The sequence below is a fragment of the Zosterops lateralis genome, assembly GCF_965231275.1.
Source record: "Zosterops lateralis genome assembly, chromosome: 8".
NCBI classification, from domain to species: domain Eukaryota; kingdom Metazoa; phylum Chordata; class Aves; order Passeriformes; family Zosteropidae; genus Zosterops; species Zosterops lateralis.
In genome coordinates, this window is record NC_139768.1 from 18,104,558 (window position 1) to 18,127,011 (window position 22,454).

Genomic DNA, 22,454 nt, shown 5'->3' on the forward strand with positions numbered 1-22,454 from the left:
TAACAAGGGTGGTGAATAGCTGGAATCTCATATCTCTAGTTGCTTGGACCCTGCACGATGATAACTTTTACCAGCATCTTGCTGCTTTTCCCAGAATCTGAACTGAATTTCTGTATTAGAAACAGAGTGCACCAGTGGGCAGATCAGGACCTTTCCTGACCACCACAACTAATGAGTTATTAAAGGTAAACATTTGTATTCTGAGGTGAGTCTGGTCTTGAGTGATGTGGCACCACTCACAGCTGTGGAGCTGTTACGTTTTTTGTCCCAGCGGCACCAAGATGACATTCATAGGCAAAATACATGTCTCTTAATTTTTGTGTGGGAAAATTACATATGGACAACTGTATTCATAATGTAGTCCGCATATATGTATATGGAAGTAACATTGAAGTTGTGGGGTCATGCCTATTAAAGGAGATCAGGCCTGAGCTTTCCTCTTCCCTCAACACATGTTTATAGAGTACATGTCCCTCCCCAGGGTTTCAAAATGATTTACCATTAAATTAGTATCATTATCCTCAGGAGTTAAGTGCTATGAAACTGTGATTATTTACATTGAAATCTGATGCTCTACAAGGTAAAATGACACGCCTGAGGTTCTTGTGAGCCAATTTCATCAACAGAAATGAGTCGCTGCAATCCCAAACCACCTTCTTTGTCAAAATGAACATGAACTAATTTATGTGGTTTTTGAAGCATTCAGCCCACTTCAGCTTCAGATCTTTCTTTTTGTTGTTGTTGAATTGTTCAGAATGATGGGAATTTGCAAACCATAATGTAGCAGAAAATAGAAGGGAAGGCAACACTTTTTATGCCCACTATCTGTTGAATAGGATTGTCACTTTATCCAGTACCAGGTGGCTTTTATTTAAATTGCTGAGCTTGTGACTGCTTGGTGGGCAGATGGGCAATCCATGTGTTTGTCTCTGAAGGTAGGCAGTGTATGTCTGTCTGCTCTTTGAATAATTCCTTCTCCAGAAAAGGAGGTGACAACTGAAAGGAAATCATAACTTTCTAAAAAGAGCCACAGGGCAACTTTAACTCCCACAGTACTCAAAGAGATCAGAGGAACCTGGGAAGTGAATTGGGGTTTCTGGCACCTCCCACAGCAGATCTCCATTTTGAGGTTTCTTATTCCCACACAGGTGTTCAAGAGCCAGGTTGCTATTTACACAGCACTGCCATTGACATAGCAAACCCTGCCAGACCCAGTCACACAGAAACACAATGTGCAATTTGTCAGCCTCCTACCAGCTCGCCTTCCCAGCAGCCAGCCAGCACTATGGCATTGCACACACAGCATCCTCATTTGACTATCCTGAAGAAAGGACTGGAAATGTTTAAAGGCTTTTAAGTAGGAGCAGCTAAGGAGAAAACTGGATAAATTTCAGAGCATGGTTAGCTGCAGCCATGGTAAGAATCCTTGTAATATGGACGTAGCTGAGGTAGCTTTAAATTACTGGCCATCTGTAACAGTGACAGTCCAGGGCTCAGCAGCAGCCTACTGGAAAATCAGAGCAGTATCTGTGTAGATGCTTCTGGCACCTTGAAGACTAATGCTGGTATGTCCAGAGTGCAGAAAGAGATCAAGTCTGAAAGAAGAAAATGTCTGAATTTGAAAGAGGAATATACAACATGCAGGCAATATATTTCAAACAGGCTGAAGTTTAAGTGATGCTCATTTCAGAAAGGATTATTTGGGAACTGATTAGAGCTGAGATGTAGAGGACAGACCACAGAAAGCAATCTTGTAGTGGGAGGGGATAGATGAAGTGACTCAGGACAACCTCCAGAAGAAGCCGAAGATCACATATAGCCAGTCGTTATTTATTTTATATTTATTTATTATAATTACTTGAAATTTGCGGTATCAAAAGCTGAGTGAAAAAGGGGCATCAGAATCTGACCCAACCAATCATACCCAAATTGAGAAAATAATGTCCAATCCATGAAGGAGGTTGAAACCATTGAAGCTGCTTTGGGAAAGGGATCACTCATTCACGTGCATCTCATAGGTAAGCTCCCATACTTTGAAGTTTGCAATGCCAGGGCATGGAAAGTAAATTCCCCGAAGTTTGCTGTTGATAAATGATTGTGCTTTTGAAATGGTAATACAAATGCACTGAGTCGTGAAATGCAGCTAATATAATTAATCTTGCAATATTGTAAATCTGTTGGAGACAGATAACATGAGAATTTTGCTCTACTGTTTCACACTACAGCAAAAACCAATAGAGTTGTGCTCAGAAAGAAGCCTGGAGCCTCAATATTTCCAGGTGACTTTGGCGATTTAAAAAAAAAATCTGTTTACATAACCTTTCAGAAAAAGCGAACATTATGCATAACATCAGTTTGCTCCACCCTAGAACTGCTCCAAGAACTACCTGAAAAATAAAGATATGTTCTATATTATTTTAATTTTTATAGATAACTTAATCAATTGAATGAACATCCAAGGGCTTGGGAAACTTGGAATTTGGTGGGTTGGTGGATCGTGTTTTGAGACATTGCCATTTATAACAGCAACTATTCTTCATTTATGGATCCCAAAATCAAAGCTACCCTTTATATAAAGAGGATTTAGGGATATCTCAGTCTATTTCAGTCAGTAAATTCCCTTATTTTCTGCATTGCAAATAACCTTTCTATAACTCCTCCTGCTAACAGACAAGAGGAAAATCCAGCTACCAACACAAATTTTGGACAGCATCCACCTTTACAACCTTTGATAAAACTTTCTCAGATCAAAGACAAACATGTGTGAAAGAAACTTAACACTGGCATCACAAAGGAAAAATGCTGGAGAAGCCTGAATATCAGTCTGTGAGTTTTTGTCTTTTATATTATGTTTCTATGATGTCAGGAACTGTTGTAGCCTCGGATGAAGTAGGGGTTTTGTGCTTTCTTGAATCCCATCATAATGGATTGATTGACCTGAGTTGTCCTCCTCAGTTGTATGGATGAACATTGATTTCTGCAAGTTTCCATGTCTCGTAAAAATAAAGCAGAACTTTTGTTCTTCAAAGAGGAGGTCTTGGGTATCCAGGTTGGGTAACATCTTCAAATAATGATACAAACCTTAGGTAGAAAACTCTTCCATCCTATTTCCTCCTGTTTAGTCTCATAAGGTCTTGGGTATAAGCTCAAGTGGTGCTTGTAGTAGTTATTCCTACAAGTAATACAGATCTGGACCGGGTGATTTCTCCAACCTGTTGACCTTCATTCTTTGAGAAACAAGTGCCTTAGGCCTATTACCAGAATCTTCTCTAATTTAACTCACCATATGTCTCCTCAGCACAAAGATGTTCCTGAAGCAGCATGAAAGTGGCTGGACATTGTTCTCTCTACCCTGACTGAATGTACAGAAAAAGGATTGTAAGCAGAAGCAAGAAGCAGGGAACAGGACTTCAGTTTGGATCCGTGCCACTTCAGTTTTTGGTGCTTGTTTTCACTTTGTTTTTGTCTGGTAAAATCTGAGCAGCCTCATTTTGGGACGAACAACAGAACTCAAGAGTACTGCCAAAATAAGCCTCTTTGCCAATTTCAACCTGTTATCTTCATGCCTGCTGAAATGAATACAGAGTTTTCTTAGCATCATGGCTGATGCTTAGCAGGAGAGAGAAGGAAGGTAGTTAATTTGGAAAATTCACCATGCAATCATTCTATCATTCTGCAAGAGTAGCAGTGTTTAGTGTCTCCATTTCTCTCTCTCTCTCTCTTTTTTTTTTTTTTTTTTTTTCCTTTAATTGAATACATTTCTGAGTATTTTTGGAGACTATGAATGGAAGCAAGGATGGACATGCCTGCATTTATGGAGGTAAAAAGTGTGTCAATGATTCATTTGTAAGCAATATCTCCCATGCACTTAAATGCCTACAAACTTCAGGAAGAAAAAGATCTACTACCTCAGGGGAAAAAAGCACTGCTTTAGCTTTTCATTAGCTATATGTCTCCAAGCATTCAATGAGAAATTCAAAGCTAATCATAACTATAATTATCATCTCTTAGCATTGACTGGCATCTTCACTCTGAAGGATGGCATCACTCCTCCCAGAGCTGAGAACACCCATGGGACATTCTCACAGTAGGCAAATAATGAGCCTGGGAGACCCCCAAAGCTCCAAAGAAAGGAAGTAGCACTGATCTTCTCCTCTGTGAGCCTGCCTTGGTTCCCTCTACTGATGCTCCCTGTTGCTGTCCCCTCTCTGGCTGGCTGGTGGTCAAGCCTAGGTTTGCAACTCTTCTCTGGGACTTCTTTGGTTTTCAGTTGCACTTCTCCCTGGGAGTAAAGCAGCTAAGCATTGTGGATCCCTGGAAGCATTCAGACCTAGCTTTGTTCCATCTCCACTTTCTGACCATCGTTACAAGGACCTGGAATCCAATTTCCAAGTCCCTTATCTCTGTAACTGGACTGTAGCAGCCACTGCCTCTCCCCATCACTTCGTGCTGCTCTCTCATCTACACAACTGCCCACCAATTCAGTTTCCCTCCGAGGAATCTCTTACAGGTGATAGTCCAGTGGCAATACCGCATCTAAAAGTTTTCTGAATCCCCAAAGAAAGGATCTTCATGACCTCCTTTCTAGCTACCACTGCATTTCCAAGCTGCCATCCTCTCAGGTGCTGAACTTCCCTTGTAAAGCAGGGCAGTGCTAGCAGAGCAGAGCATTTCATCCTCATCACCCTTGAAGTAGCAAACACTTGAAAAAAGGTTTTGTAGCTAAACCAGATTGGAGTTCATACAGAAAAAAAAAAGAAAAAAAAAAAAAAAAAAGTGTGAAGTCTCTTTCTCCTGTGGTCACCAATGCCATCTTTTATTCTGGCCACATCCTGGGTTTTCTTGAGCATGAACAGCCACCAGCAGAAATTTTATCATCATTATTAGAACCCCCAAACCCAGAAGTGTCTCAGCATGTTTTGTCGTTGATCTTGCTTGTATCATCCACAAAGCACACTTTCTGTTGTCATTTTTCTCCCCTTGCAATTTCATGTCTTCAAGGAAGAAAATCAAGCCTGAACAGTGAAAGTTCCAGGACAAACATTTTGTTGAGCAGTTCCCTTTTGATGTAAGTTGCTGATACTTACAGAAGCATCATTAATCAGAATTGTTAAGAGAAATAAACCCCCAAACCCTCATTCAAGCCTAAATTCTGCTTGTTCTTATTCATGCAGAACTTCACTATTCTCTATAACCAGTCCCACAACAAAAGGTTATGCTCTTCTCTTTCCTGCAGTGCTCAGTAACACAGGAGTGTCACAGGACATGGGCGTTTATGAGCAATCCAGGGCAGTTGGGGGGTACAATTCACCACCAGCCAAACTTTGGAAAGGCTAAGGTAAAGTGAGGTTGGTTTGGGTCAACCCCTCACTCTCAAAACCTCTGTGCTCTGGGGTCAGTTCTCACCATTGTGCCTGTGAATGTTGTGTCATGACTCCCTCCAGAAGGATCCAATCTGCACGAACCTTCCACTAACAACTGCTGGAAGAGTACGAGAAGCTCTCCATTCCTATCTTGCTGCATGGCTCTGAAATGGGGGCAGAGCTTCTCACTTGATTCTGAAGCATTTTGAGTCCTTCTCAGGTAGCAGCTGAGACACAGCTCACCCCAGAAAGAGCTGAATACTCAGCAGGTCACCTTTACTTTTCATCTCAGTAGTCTCCACAGAAGAGCTTGCAGTTTCAGTGCTTTCTTTGATGCGCAGATTTTGGATAGTGGCTGTTGAGATCAGCAAACATTTGCTCTTTAACTTCCTTTCTCTAAGTACACTTTTGTACATGGTGTAAAGATGGTTCCTCAGATACAGAAATTGAGGAACTTCTAGAGAGAAGAGAGATTACACCTGCCAGCTTTTTGGATTGAATTTGCATGTGTGATTTAAAAAATAATCCAGATAAAACAAGAGAAGCTGACATTCATGTGGGAAGCCCTGGCTTCAGGTCACTCCTTTTCTTTTGTGGTAAGAAACCAACCTGCAGGGCCTCAGTGTGAGCTGCAATTTAGCAGTAGGACAGCAAAATTGTTTTGTATAAAAGGGCTTGTTCATTTTGCTAAGAAATGTTGGAACAATTTCTTCTTCTGTTATGAATGCTGACATGGAATTTCTTTTAACCTATCACTCAGTCAAAAACTATAGCTGCAAGATGTGGCTATTTATCTTCATTGGAAAGTTGAGAACATTGAGGGAAAGAGTTCCCCCAAAAGCATCCCCAGAAACAGATTCTACAGATGAATTTTCAGTTTGTGACAGCAGTAATTGTTTCACTGGAAGTTTATTGGGGAAAAAAAAAAAAAAAGAAAAGAAAAAACCACAGGCCTCATTATCAATCTGGTTTGCATTGAGAGCAATCATGCTAAAAGTAGAAGCTGCAATCTAATACATGCAGAAGATGGGACTTTACTCCACACTCAGAAAAGCGAATGTGCTGCAAATGAAATATTATAAAAAGAGATTAAAAGGTCTACAAAGGGACCATTTTTACATATGTACCTCATCTCTACTGAACCTCCCTGCAAAGAGAAGCCACAGTACTGTTCTTCATTTAGTGCTCCAGCCTGCGAGTGCTTCAGAGCAGCACATTCTCTTGGCACTCTAATGACAGAGAAAAAGTGAACATTGAGGAGCCAGCCTGGCAGAAGGCAGCAATTTCCCCTTTTTGGCAAAGCTACTTGTAAGGGGATGCCCAAGAAACAATGTGTGGAGGATACCTGATGACTATTTCAATCTAAACCAAATCCTTTGTTTAGATCTGAAACATCTGAGGAAAACTGATGCATTACTAATGGGGTCATTTAGACTGTGGGGTCTGATTCTGGAGTGTGGAGCACCAGACTTGCCTTTCCCTGGGGGAATCTGGAGCACTTCAGGGCCAGTGACAAGCCTAGAGTCCATCAGTCCTGTAGCTTCAGCACAGAAGAAGGAAAGCAAGATGCAGTATTGGCTGCTTTGCCATAAAACCCCAAATTTGACCTGACACTCCAGGACTTCCTTCCCAAACATTCCAATATACTCTCCCCAAACTCTCCAATATACTCTACATATCAAGATATGTTGACAGGCTGGGAAGTTACGCATGCCTACAGGATATCCAGACCTACTAGGGGTTAGGCAAAATACTTAAGGTATCTCAAATGGCACTGCACAACTAAAATATGCCTATCTGATGGTAAAGGTAAAATTTAAATAGTAACCATCAACACTGTAAATTGCAATGATCCATACACTCACCCAAAAAAAGACAGTATAGTAAGAGACTCACACATTTCTAAAATAATTGTTAGATTTATTATGTATCAGCTAAGAAGCAAGCAAGATTGAGGAGCTGATAAGATTTCTGAGTTTGAATCCAAAAATGTATCTTTAGACCCTGGGTTGCAGCCAGGTAATGCACCACAAAACTAAATGCATCCCTGGTCACCAAGCTGCAGAAAATAATGCATCCTGATCCCATCATTTCATTTATGCCATAGGATATGTCATGGCTGGATGGTGTGATCCTCTAAAAAAAGATGTTATCCATGCTCATGGAAAAAATCAGTGCCAGCCTCCAAAATATTATGATCTAAAAAATCATGATATATTAGGAAAAATACCTGGAAAGGAAAGCAGATAACAACTCTAGGAAAGTGATGAACAGACAGTAGATGAAGCACAGAGAAACTAGGGCCTGGGATCATGTAAAAGCAATGGTAAGGTGGGAAATGGACTTTGACATTCTGTTTAGAAACGGACCAAGGATTGAATTTTAAATCAATGAACAATTTTGAAAGCTGTAGAGTCATTTTATTTAAGACATAATTAAACCATTTATATCCTGAGCGAATAAATATTGAATTTCAGTGTTGATAATTTAAAGGAAAATAGGTAAGTCCTGTATCAAAATTTTGAAATATTTCATGTAAAAGTGTTGAAAATAAACTATTGATTTAAATGGGTTTCAGTGTTCTTGGAGTTTTTATCTAATCATAAACAGCTGTGGGAAAGCAACATAAATTCGTCCTTTGTGTCTGTGCCATGAAATCTGCATTCTCTGGTTTGTTCTGAAATTCTAAGAGTAGAAAATTAATTTCATTTTATAAGACCACCTTAGAAAATAAAGCCTGCTGACTTGTAAAGCCCAAAATTATATTTTAAGATATATACATAAATGTCTTCAGCTGCTTGCTTTGCTGTGTTTGCTGGCAAAGCTTTTATTGCTTAAAAAAAAAAACTTCCAATTGAAGATTAGTTAGATTCAAACTATGTCAGAAGATGAGGTATTTCAGCTGGTAGAGAACACAAGGCAGAAAATGATTATAATTTTTAACAGAAGGAAGAATAGAAAAGCAAGGCTTTCAAGTTAAGAGAAAAGTCTGCCTGCTGCAAGCAAATCTTTTTAGAAATAATTGCCTGTGATTAGTGTTTTAAAATCTGGAAAAACGCTGTCTTGCTATTGAGCAGAGACAATGCTGAGTTGAAACAGAAATGCGTGAAGGGAAGAAGAGGAATGGGATCATTTTATTTCTATACTTACACCTGGACACATTGAAGCTCTGTGTGTCTCTCACAGAGCGCTGCCAGCCAGAGAGCTTCGCCTGCTGCGAAGGCATCCATGGCACCAGCAGGACCCTCAGCACTGCTTGGAGCTGAGGGCCTGATTTTTGTCAGGGAAGCTGTGGGGGGCTATGTGAATCTCCTCTTCACCTGCCTCAGTCAGCCAGCAGTGCTAATTGCAGTGTCAGGATCCAGGGAACCCAATTGCATTATAATCCCTGCCTCATTTGCAGGCTGTGTGTCCAGTGGGCACTGGGCCCCTAAAAGAAGAGCAAAGGTTGTATCCCAGCCCAGTAACCTGCCTTGGATGCTGGCCAGTAGACATTTAGAGAACTGGTGCATCAAACAAGTTAAAAGGTTTCATTTCCTGAGAACCTTTTTCAGCTTCTGGCAATCCTCAGTTTCAAGACTTTCTGAGCAGGAATTTGCCTCAAGACTGTGATGAATTAATGATGAACTGAACTCCAAGTGTATTTATCACACCCTGGAAATATTCCTTCTGTGGATTTCCCCACTGCTAAAACAAACCTCACACTTTTCTCCGTCTTTAGCACATTTTCCACAATCATTTCAGCACCGCCTTCACCTGGCATTCACCACAGGCCAATATGACAGACTTCTCCAGAGGAGTTTTCAGAATTACCTCCATGGCTTAAACTGATGGGTTAAGGCTGTCCCACTCTTTTCCATTTAATTATGAGCCACATTATTCACTCACTATCAGATTAATGTGTCTGAAAAAATGACTATTGGCTATTGGAATCCTGCAGAGGTATTTAGTGGCATTTGGGTTACCCCAGGAATTTTAGGTGTACAGTTTGAGGCTGGATCTATAACCAGGCTATGTTATGAAGAAAAGACTGATTCCACATGTCTGAGTGTACAGGCCACAACAGGCAGTGCTAATGAGCATCTGCAGTTCCTACAACACAACTGGTGCATGGATTGCATGGATTCCTTTGCAAACCCCCCAAGCAGTTATTTTTTTCTTATTATCCCAACAGAGAAGAAGTTGTTTATAATGTGGTAAGGGATCAAGAGATAAAATGATCCACAGCCAGCCTGTTGAGCCCATAAATGCATCCAAACAGCAAGGCAGTGGAGCAAAGGGATGGCTGTAACATCTGTGATGGCTGGGCCTGTGTAATCCACTTCCATCAGAGTAGTTATTGATCAAGCACAAAGCAGAAAACACAGAACAAGTAAGATAGTGCTTCTGCTGTCAGCAGTTAGAAAATAATTTGTGCTGTCCCAAACAGACAGGAAAGCTGTAGCTGGCAGTGAAAATTGCATTATTTCCTGTACCTGCAATGGACATGAATGCGTGAGTATAAAATGTCATGGCTTATTTATGCTTTTACTATATAGAAACTGTAAGACTGCTTAGTAATCCTCTCTTTCCCACCTCTGTATGGAGTGCTGTCCAGTTGATTAGCTGAGATTTATTCACTTCACCCACGTGTTTTCTTGTTGTTTTTAGTTCACAATCAAAGCTGGAGTTGTTAATTATACAAAAAAAGTACTGGAATACAGCCAACCAAATCTCCAGGGTTAAATCTCCATAATATTCTTGCCATCAGATCTGCTGGTCAAGTCACCACAATATCCCTGCCAGCAGATCTCCTGACAAAACTGAGTTGAGAAGTTGGATTTCCAAGTCCTGAAGTGCTGAACTGACCTCTCAGTTTAAGTATATAAATAGTCACATGGGTTTCTGGGGCTCAGAGACACTTTCACTCCCTCTCAGCCTTTGGGCAGGTAGCAAAAGCAAGCAAAGTGAGAAACAGGTTTCCCAGCACCTTTCCTAAAAACAACTTAAGGGATTGCAAATGCCTCTCCTGAGATGAACAGCTTTTTTTCCTATCCTGAGCTCCTGATACAAGGTATTTTGAAGTAATCAACACCAGGCAGGCCAGGGGAACACTGTTTCAGGGAGCTTTAAGCCTGAAAGAGATGATACAGGCCCAAGCCAAACAGGGCAGTGTGGTGGGATGGAGAGTACTGTACCATACCACACAATCCCCATGAACACTGGTACTCACACTGCACTTCTCTGAGCAAGGGAGGAGCCCTTACACCCTTTAAAAAGTTCCTATATGGTCCCTACTGCTTCCCTGGTGCTCAGGATACTGGAGGGAAATCTATGAGCTGCAAAAGAAATAAAACAAGAAATGGTGTTGTCTTTTCAGTAAAAGGCATGAGGATCATTAAAAGCAGGTATGGGTAGTGAGACTATTTTTCACACCCCCACAGCCATATTTTATTTTCTTTTAGGTGGGAGGTAGGGACGTGAGGTGTAAGACTGAAAGGTGTTTTAAAAAATCCAACAAAAATAACAAAAATTAATATATATATTAAAAAAACCAAAAAACAACTCTGAAAAAATAATTTTCTGACTGAGACAGGAATATCTTCTCAGAGACAAGGCTTTCCATGCAAACCAGGTGGCTGCTGGTTCTGCCATTCAGCTATTTGCAAAACCCCTTTTAGCATCATTGTGTGGTATCTGCACATACCATTTGAGATGCTGGGATTTTTAAGAGTGTGCACAGTCATCTGTTTTCCCAGAATTGCTTTTGTAGCAGAGACAATTTCAGAGAAGACCATTTATTAAAAAAGAAATTGAAATGGCTGACCAAAAAGTTTTCTTGGGAAAGGAAGAGTGTGAAAGCTTAGGTAGGATTTGTAGCTGGGGAAAAAATCTTCACTGTGAGCAGACAGGCCTCTGTAAGTTCTGCCAGAAATGAGATTTTGCAAACTCTTGACAGCAGGGTCTTGTCCTTTGTCTGGATGCTTTTCCTGTGCTTTGTTTGGGAATTGAATAATGCTTGTTTACTCAACAAGCCCAAAGGGAGCATCACATATTTAAAATCTTCCCCTCCACTGTCCCTTTCTTTAGTGTGTTTTTAACCAAAGTGAGCTTCCCATTTTCACATCACCTGTTCTTTGAAGCATGGCCACCAAAATCAAGGCCCTGAGGGACTCTGGACACCAGAGGAGACATGGCAGTTTTGCTGTGGACCAGGAATGCTGCATCCTATTCTGTGTTCATAATGTAGCCAACCCAACAGTGAAGGGAAGAGAGGGGACACGATTTTGGACCATCCTGTCCCTTGTAGTTGAGAGAGTCTAAGGCAGCTCCTGCCCTGTGCAGGGTTCACAGGTTTGGCAGCACCAAGGGAAGCACGACCTCACTTGGTATCATTGATTGTTTGTAGTGGCACTTGTAAATCTGGAGGTTTTCTCTTTTCAGGTGTCACTTGCCCAAGCTTGTTCTTGGGTCACACTCCATTCTTGGGGCCATGGGACAGCCCTCTCCATCTGCTTATTCAAGGGATGGACAAGAAGAGGTGCATATGGAGAGAAGAAACCCCCAAAAAATGCTGTGGAAGAAGAGTCGCCTTGAAGGGAATCCTTAGTTCTCTAAATACAGAAAACATCAGAACAAAAGAGCCAGAATTGATTATATTTAAAACTCATCAGTTTAAGTTATAGCTGCTGATTTTAATGGGACATGACTCATAATTTTTTTAATATTTTGCATCAGTGGTGCCATAAACTGACTTTCATAGAACAACCATGAAAAATATCAGAAGCACAAAGACAAGCCACAGCTGAAATTTAATCAAGAAATCTGTCTTCATCAGTCCTGCATTATTTTAGATCCACAATGTTTCTGAATGGCTGAAAAGAACAGAATGACAATAGATAAATTATCCTGAAAGCACTCTAAAATGTCAACACCCACCAGTGAAGAAACTAAATTCAATCCAATAACATAATCTGAACTAGAAATGCAGGTTAATGACCTTCTACTTCACTGTCTAATGGGGCACACATCTTACAAGAATAAATGGATTGTGGAATATAACTACTAATAGTGGAATTTTATAAATAAATTATTATAACACTAATTGGGACTAAATTACCGTGTTTTAAAGTCATCTAGTAATTAAACTTCCTAGTGGCACAGTACCGAGACCTTTTATGCTGTGGAAAAATATTTTCTCTGATTAAGGTACTGACAAAACATTACTGACATAATTTCTAACTGTTTTGATCCCCAAAACAAATTCCCTCCAAATCCAATACCTTACATTGAAAATATCTAGAGGATTAAAGGAAGAGATTGAATGCTAACCCTTTAAGTCTTCACAAGGAGATGAATTACCCTGCTTTTAATACAACGTTAAGATATGTATTAAGACATCCTTCTGTCAAACACTTATCCTGTGTGGAATTTAAAACATGAAATTTGGTCCTATTTCTTGCGTAGCACTAGCACAGCACTGCTGGTGGTGTGGGAAGATCAGGGATGCAGTGGGCAGGTGTAGTTGGGGCTCTGATGCCCTGGCCCACTCCTCCTTGACACCCTTTGATCCTGGCTGGCTCCATTTTTTCACAGAATTCAGGAGAGCTCACATCCAACAATGGTGCTTTGCACAGGAGTGACTGTGAGGTCCAGCTTTAGTGTCTATTACCTCAGACCCAGTCAATTTGGTTACTGAGGTGAGATCTGCTTGATGTTTTGTTCTCTATAGGCCACATGAGCAGGGCCTCCATGCAAAGCAAGACATACAGCTCAGCTGTGGTCTGTTGCTTTCTATCAATACAGAATTCACTGTTTAATCAGTAGAAAAGGACTGGGGTTCTATAAAATGAAACATTAGCAAAACTTGAGGCACAACAAAATCTTACTCCGTGTAACACCTGGATTATCCCCAAATATCCCCAGCAGGGGCACAGAGTACTGCTCTCACCAGGGCAGGTCTGACAGCCCTTGTGTTCCAAGGGTTTTCCACAGAGCTGCCTTTTCAGTGTCTCTGCTGAAGCTGTGCACACAGCAGCATGCTCCATAGACAGTCCCTTCTGTTTTGTAAAGGCAAATATAAAAAGCCCAGAGAGAGCATCAGAGTAATTAAAAACCTTTTACTTCTAAATGCAGCATTAAGAGGTAAAGGAAGCACTTGGCTTTTTGAGCCAGCATCCTGTACAAATGGAAGAGTTCATGAGGAGGGTATCTTTCACTCCCAAGGGGCCTGGATGGGATCATGGCTTCATCTGGGGACATGCAGAGAAGCAAAGCAAAGGCTGGGAGATTGCTGATGGTTTGCAGGTGCAGATGTGAGCTCAGAGAAGCAAATAATCCAGTTGCACAAAAAAGCTGCCATCAGACTATTTTTCTTCCTATTAGCACAGTTGCCTCAAAGTGCAAACTTCATTATTTTTTCTGAAAGTCTCTTCTGAATCTAGGGCAATAAATCAGTTGTTCCTGGGTTTTTTGAGTTCTGAGTTACTTTCAGGACTGCAGTTCTCTCAGTGGCAGCCCCCTCGCCTCCCACAGTGCTGCAATGTGCCGAGTTCACTCCCATCCTGAGTTTACATCCACTGCACCTACCTTCAGGAAAGCTGAGCTGACAGCACACTCACCAGTAACAGCAATGAGATGCAGTCCTGAAAACCCACAATGAAGATATTACAGCTCTTTGGTTCTGCAGGTCAACTGATGTATTTAGCCTGAATTGCCCAGTAACTAGCCTGAAACCAGATTTTTTTTCTTTATTTCCCTGCCATATTTTCTCTCCCCTCAGTTTTTAAGTCTTTAAACAACTGGGAATAGATCAGAAGAGCATCAAACACCACAAGTTTTATTCTATTGGTTTTCTCTCGTGTGTTTAGTACCTTGGGAAGGTGAGAGCCTGATAAGTGTCAAATGGTTTATGCAGCAAAAGCATCCAGAAGCCTGGAGTCTTATCTAGGTTTCTATGGTATGCAAATTGGATTGCCGGTCTCAGGAGAGTAATCTCATACGGGATTTTCTAATCCTTCTGTTGGCAACTGCAGTTTGCAAATGAACAGGAGTGGGAAGCAGTTCCCCCAAAACTATTTAAATCCTGAAAGCTCCAGCCTCTACCAGAGTGGCTATCTCTGAGAACTCCTGCCGGAACCACAAAGCACCTCATGCACAGAGATGAGTGCTTCACAAACACAATTACAGTTGGTTTGTTGCCCACCTCCACACAGGTGTGTCTGCACTCCTACTGGTGCATAACGGGTTTCTTGGAACAGGCTACTGGGAAGGATGCTTTGTGTTGCTCAGAAAGCTTTTCCAGAAGCAAATTGCTCTGCTGGATACTGGGTTGTCTCTAATTCTGGCCCCACATTTATTCACATCCATTTATACTGAAAATGTGACATTTTTCCTTGAGCTAAAATAACACCTTTCCTTAGGCAGTGAATAAGCAGAAGTTTTGCAGAGATTCTTCAAGGCAGAAGGCAGCATTAAGCATGCATTTATTGGTCATTAGCTATTTGGTGTTAAGTGATTAAAAAGCTCCTCTCCCTTTGCCAAGATATAATTCAAGTCTTTTGAAAAAATTAGCAAATTGTTATCTCCAAAAAGGTTTAATGCTGATTAAGTGAGGCTATTTTTCTTCTACGCTGTGCTAATCACTGCCTTTCAGCCACAGACAGGCAGAACCACCCTGGATATCTAAACTGTACTGCGGCAACCAGCCCCAAATAATGCAAGAAGGAAAAGTACCCACATGTTCATCTTAATTTTTCCTACATAGCTCCCTGTTCAGCAGAAGCTGTCAAGCCCTTTCTATCCTCCTCCCACCAGGGACAAATTGCTTGTAAATCAATAGTCATTCCAGACATTGTAGTTTTAGCTAATCACCTATTTTATTAAATTTGGGAATATAGCACATAGCACGGGACTGGTGCTTTTTTTTTTTTTTTTTTTTTTTTTTTTTTTTTTTTTTTTTTAATAAAATTATGGAATTTTATTTTTGGCTTGTGTTTTCAAATCAAAATGGAACATGTCTCTTTTTTTTTTTTTTTTATCTCAGAGGTAAAACACAAGCCTTCACATTAAAGCTTCTGCTTCTGTCCAAGCCAGGTGACTCAGCAGAGATGTGTTGAAGAGAACCCTGTCTGACACACCAGAGAGGGACTGGAGACTAACAGGGCAGGGAGAGCTTTCTCTAAAACCCTAGGGCTCTCAGGTTTAAATTTGAATCTAAAACCATTCTGGACAAAATTTCAATAATTTGCAGGAAATTAGTGATTCTACAAGAATAATTCACAGAAAAAAACAGAGAGGAAAATTTAAGAGTCTAGAAAGCTGAAGCACTGTGTGATAAATGAAGAGAATTTCACATAATCCCACATGGCAGGGAACTAGTGTTTTACCCTTTGTGTTCACAAGGCCCTCTACATGACAAAGCTCTGGTGTCATACACAGCATGGATGATCAGTCCATGTCATACACAGTTAGGATGATCAGAGGGAGAGACTCAGTTAAGAGATATATCTCTCTTAGCATCTTCAATCTTCTTCCTACCATAAGAAGGCATCAGGTGACTGAGTGATTCAGGTATCTGGATAATTCAGGTGCTTAGATTTTCCCAAATAGCATTAAAACTTCTGTCAGCACTCACTGAAATGAGCTCCCTTAAGATGTGTTTGCTCACAAGCATTGCACAGTATATTTTGTGCAATCATGACAGTATTTTTCTCTGAAAAAATGAAGCAAATTTTTACACTATCAGGGGTAGATCCTGAAGATGAAATAAGGCAGCTTTCACACTACTGAATTCATGCTCCATGCCCAGATTGGTACATCGGACTAATGGGGCTTCAACAGAATGCCAGTATTTTACTTGACTGGAGGTTCATAACTTCTTTTGCTGAGTTTCAGGGTCTGTTCTTCAACTCACTGTAATTATAATTGGCAGGGGAAACTGCTTTACAGATGACCCTCCTCCCCAAGTGACATTCCCACAAATAGAACTGAGCTCAGTGTAGTCTGCAGCACTTAGGCAGATCTCTGGACTGTATCACAAAGTCTCCTTTAATGGGTTCGCCTCAGTAGATGTAAAGTCCTATTGAATCTTAAAGGAAAGATGATTTGAAAGGTCTATAGACATTTCACTGATTGCCTGTCACTGAAAGGCAGCAAGTAAAATATTTGAGTGAAAGGGTCCCTTCGAGTCCCTAATCTGTAAATCTGCTAGTCTACACAGACCCTGAACATTTAAAATTAGGGTAGATTAAAGAATTCATTTCTCTTAGAAAGATGCTGTGCATGCTACGCATCCTCTGCTGTGCTGCTGGTGCCTTGTGCTTTTTTGTGACAAAATCTATTCATTTAATCTGCTCCCTTCTGATTTCGGGCTTGATAACATATGGCAAGTCATCAAACAGAAATTATCGCTAATAGATAACTGACAATCAATTTCCATTATGCTCAACAAGATGTGACTGAGCCTTTTTTTTTAACCAAACATATTGATTCGCAGGGCTGATTTCCCTGTCATTTCAAACATCTCCATGGGATATTTCTATTGAGCTCACTGAATGCATTTTCTGCAATGAAGCAGATGCTTATTTTCTCTCTGGCCTAAAGATTATTTATTTTGCCTTTGAGTTAATCTGAAGGCCATATATCAAAAAACCCTATCTGTTATATAAGAAAAAGTCAAATCTCAAAGGATAAACAGAGGAGGATGACACAGATTTAGTATTGAAATAGTTTAAGGTGACATCATTTCATAGTTTTTCATCCAAGTTGCATGACATTTCTATGGGACAGGAGGTTATTTGCTGGCTGGAATATGGCCAGGACAAAATGGAGCCACAGCTCCATGGGTTGTGGGTGCCTTTCCAGCTTGTGTGGAAAGTGAACAAGTGTTTTCCAGAAGGGCTGGGGAGGTCCTGCCAGGAAGATGTCCTCGCAGTGAGGCTGAGTCCGCACAAAATGTCCATTGGAGTTGAGAGATGGCACAAAGGGAAGAATGTGCAACATATCAGAACAGCTTCCTGACTAGGATTGGCTCTTGCCCTGATTCTCAGAAGGACAGATGATCCTGAAATCAGGGACAACAGTCATAATATCCCTAAGCAGTCATGGGAAGAAGAAAATAGAATACCTCTGTCCATAAGGAGTAGTTTGGACAGAAAAACATGTAGGGTGCTCACCTTGTCTCACCAGGACAGCTTTCAGTATCTGGAGGGTGAATACAAAACAAGGTGACAAGAGCTGCCATTATTGCCTCTGCTACCAGGATACTGATGGATTTGCTGCTGGAATTATCTAGGAGAGTAGCCCAGCCCTTACCAGATGTTTAAACAATCCAAGAGTTGCTGCCATGGTATCATGGCCACATGTCTGCTCTGCTTGAAGTGGCTGAGTCAGAGCACAAGTGAGAGCCACGTCAGTGAGACCTATGCAAAGTTCACTTTGTAAAAAGTGTAAGATTTTGACCAGCAAATCCCAGAGTAAATGACATAGAAGGTGAGAGATAAGGGAAAAATAACCCTTTCACGTGCTCAGCAGGAGAGAATTTCGCCATTAAAAATATATATATATATATATATATATATATATATATTTGATCATTCTTGCCAAGTAAACCTTACCAGTGTGTTTCTAATGGGAGTAACACTATCTCTATCCCTTCTAAAACCTACTAACAGCATTTGACTCAGTGACTCTCTTAGGGAAGTGAATTTCACAGCTTGAGTACTTTTTAATTCTTTGAAACCTGCAAGTCATTAATTTAATCAAATGAACCATTCTTCTTTAGTTCTGGGACTTAAAAAGAGGACTGATCCGTTTTTCACCCTGTCCATCAACCTTGCAAAGGAAATTACTGTAGAATTTCAATTAGAGGCAGACACAGTGTTTGGGACTCTAAAGAGTGATACTAGAGAAAATCACAGCAAATGTGTATTGTGGGGATATACTGACTGAACTGGGGGTAACCTCCATCACTGCAGCTGGTGGAAGCAACCGTGCCTGTGGATAGTGTCTCTTTGATGTCCACCACATCCTTTATGTCAGTCTGCCTAAGACTCTTCAGGGAAATCTCCCACACCAATAAAATTATTCCAACATGCAGACATCAATCCATGGACTGGAAATGCCTGAGAAGCACACCCAAGAATAGAGTAGGAGACTACCTTAGAAGCTAAGGGAACTGAAAAGGTGAGTAGTAGAAAAAAGCATGTTAGATGAGTATGATGCAATCTGGCAGTGTGCAGGAGATCTCTGCTCTCAGGAGCACCAGGATCTTATATTTTGTAGCTCTTTACCTAAACATCCAGTTAAGGTAACCAACAGGTAATTTATCATGTACTGTACTTCCTAAGTTACATTGGAAAATACCTTTATTCTGCACCTACCCAACAAAGACTGAAAAATCTTTCAGGAGTACATCATAGCAGATACAAAACACATCTCTGATAAAAGTTCAAAACTCAGAAATGTCAAGAATATATCTTCAGTGCTTGTTCTCAGGCAGCTGGAAAAGAAGATGTGAAATAACTTGAAGAAAGAAATTAAATGGTCTATTTCACTTTTGTAATTGGGCTGGGTTTATATACCTATATATAGGTATGTATGTGTACATATATCCAGCATTGCAAAACCTAGAAGTCCTTCAAGGAGAAAGACTGGGTGGAAAAAAATAGAAATGAAGTTAATAGGAAGGACAGTGGGAGAGCTGAAGTATTAAATGGGGACTTCATAAACATCCTTGCACTGGGATGCACTGAAAATATTACACCTAAAATAATGCTGGCTGTTTCTTCTACTGTAAATAGATCTACGATGAGTAAGGTAGGTGCTTAGTTTAAAAAGTAATGCCGAACAGTAAAAGTAAAGAGGAGGAGAATATGAATTAACTTAAAGTAATAAATGTGTTGTTAGGGAAAAAATCCTTGCAGTTGAGTGTACTCATCCATAAGAATGATGGGAAAGTGAAATAAGAAGACAGATTTATAATAGCAGAGGCTGAAACTAAGGATTTGATGGATCCCTCTTTGGGTCCTTGTTCCCACACATGATGCAGAGTGATTAAATTACTTGAAAGGCAATCTTGGGCTCTAATACTTTGCTCTTTACCAGAACCCCAGCATGAGATACGAGGTACAAGATAGACTTGAAACCAATTTCTGCAGGAGGTGTAAAATCCTGTGAGTAAGAACAGAGTGGAGATGGAAGATGTGCTCTGAGTGGAAACAACTTCAGACGTTTTTGTCATTAATTTTCTCTCATACACTTTGAAAGGTTAACAAAAACAGTTTTGATAGTCCATAGCTGAGTGTCCTTGGGGGAACTAGATAAGGATTTGTCCCTGGGGATACACAAATACACAATAGTATTTCTACAGTGATGGCAAGGTTTGGATACAGGACTAAGTGTCTCTTTTCACGGAAAAAGATTCTGAAACCCTAATAATCTACTTGGTTTGCACATTCAAAAGATAATACATCATTAAGTGTGAAACCAGACAGCCGCAAGAAGTTTCCTCTGGTTTAAACAGAACATTCATTTCAATTAGCTCTTCCTACCTCTAGCAAATAATTCCCATTAATAACAGCAGAGCCATAATCTCTTTTTTCATATGCATGTGTACAGGAAGGTACTGCTCATGGTACTTTGGGCCCAAGTAATCTATTTTGGTTGGGAGAACTTTATTTTCTTTTTGCTTTGTACTGATTTGGGAATTTCTCTGGGACAAAATACCAGGGTAGATGCCCTTGAGAAGATTAAATCTGTCTCCCACTTCAATCCACCTGCCCAAGAGTAAGAGTTTGCTGGCACATTGGCAGTGGCCAATGAGGACCTGGACACCTGGTTGCCTCACAAACAGGCCTAGGAACAAGCAAGGAATTAGTTCTGGTTCAGATTTGTGATTTGCTAGATCGGACTTGAAAACTGTTTGTGGCTTCCCTGATAAGTGGTGGCATCAGCTGTAGTTCCAGAATCGTGGTTAGGTTGTGATTTGTGCATTAAAAAAGGAGCAGATGTACTTTTTTAATAATATTTAACCAGAGATTGAATACAGTCCTCTGAGGCCAAGAACATATTGATTCTGGTAAGCTTTTACTGTCTTGTTTTGAAATTTTTCCAAGAGTCAGACTCCTGGGAGAAGAGATGGATCCAGAATCCCAGCAAGCATTCCCCCGCAGATCTCAAACCATATACACAGCTACTTTATTCTCTTGCATTTTTAACAGAAACAATCGAGGAGTTATTCTCATCACTGTAATTGAGTTACCTGAAGGAAAGACAGCAGGTACCTCCCATGTTCATTAGCATTTTCCTCACAGTTCAATTCTAGGCACTGGCTGTGTGTTAGTCTAACACACACAGGCATCATTGTTCACTTGATTTGGACAACAGTGTCTGTTATATGACAATTCTTTTCACTGTAGAAATTTCATTTTATAGAAAATTACTTGGAGTGGTCATGTGAGTGGGATATTTTTAAATCACAACTGCAGTCACATCATACATCCTTCACTTTCTGAGGCTAAGACCACAAGAATCTTCCTTTTCCTCTTATAAAACAGATTTTGTTCCTGTGGTTACCTGTGTAGACCTCATCTGTTTGTGTTCTTCTCTCCTCCTTATCACCTGGGATGCCCTAGATAAGGGTCCTCATTGGGTTGTCTGCTAATTGTCTCAAAAAAAAAAAAAAAAAAAAAAAAAAAAAAAAAAAAAAAAAAAGGTTTTGCCGGATAGGATTGTATTTGCATTTTTATAGGCACATCTCATTGCTGGCTCTTGCCGAGATCCTGCAATTAAGACAGCCTAGCCTTTCCTTTCTCTTTCCCTCTCATTTCCAGCTGGTGTCCTCACCAATGGATCCATCCAAAGAAGAAATACCTTTTATTAGTCCCTGTACACATGACCTGGAAATCTGGGCAATTACATTTCATCCCATTATATTATTCTAGTCTGATTGTTCCAAAGTACCATTTCAGGCTCCCTCCACACTGGCAAAGCTTTTCATCTGTGTTTCACCAGCAATGACCCACTCTTCATGCCAAGGTCATTATAGAAAATATCAAATGTGTTCAGTCCCCAGAATGATCCTCTAAAAAACTTCAGTCCAACTCAATTAGCTCCCCTTCCCCTTGTCTCATCTGTTACTTTATCCACCTGTAATTCACCTATTCATCTTCTCTGGCATAACTTCTCATGTCCCACATAGCCTTGAACCCAGCATTTTCCTGCAATTTAGGTAGATTAGTTCCACTGAATTTCACTGGTTTAGAACCAAAGCAGGCTGAACAGGGTTCAGATCCCACTAGTCTGCAACATTCACCTCCAGTAAACCCTGTTACCATTTTGTAATATTTTCACATTTATCTCCACATCTTTTAATTATTCTTTCCTTCAGATTTGCCCTAATGCTTTCCATATATTCAAGGTCAGAGTAACTACCTGCTGCCCGCTCCCTTTCCTCTCTCTGCCCACCCTTTTTTGGGCACCATGTGTATAAGTAGCTGCCTGCTTGGCACTGGAACCCTCTCTTCCTTTGCAAGTCCATGAGTGCATTTCCTGTGCCAAAACCTCTTTTCTCCAAGAGAGTGCCAGATGTCATAAAGCGCAATCATATTGAGTTCTGAATTCTTGCTACCACCTCAGATGTAATGATTTCCATTTCCTATATGCTCATTCTCCACAGGAATGCTAACCTTGCCTCCATATTTTCCCTCTTTCAAAGACTTACGTCAAAATAGTGATTCTACTTCAGGCCATATTCCAGTTATCTCTAATTCTCTCACCATTGTGTCATAACCTATGTCCTCAATCCTTGCTTTTATCTGCAAGAATATATTTTGCTTTACTCTCAGAAAACAGAGTATCAGATTCCAAAGAATATAATGTAGATTTTACAGTTTTTTAAACAAACATGAATATGAACTAAACCAAATTCAAATCTAGTCCAAATTCATCTAAATTAATAATACTTAATTTTCCAGCACTTACAAATTTTGATTCTTAAGAATAGTTTTAGATATTAAATATCCTTCTTTTAATTTATTTAAAGATTCAAATCTCTCCTCCAGGGGGACAAAGATCTTATTAATCATTATTTATAGAAATTCTAGATCGGAA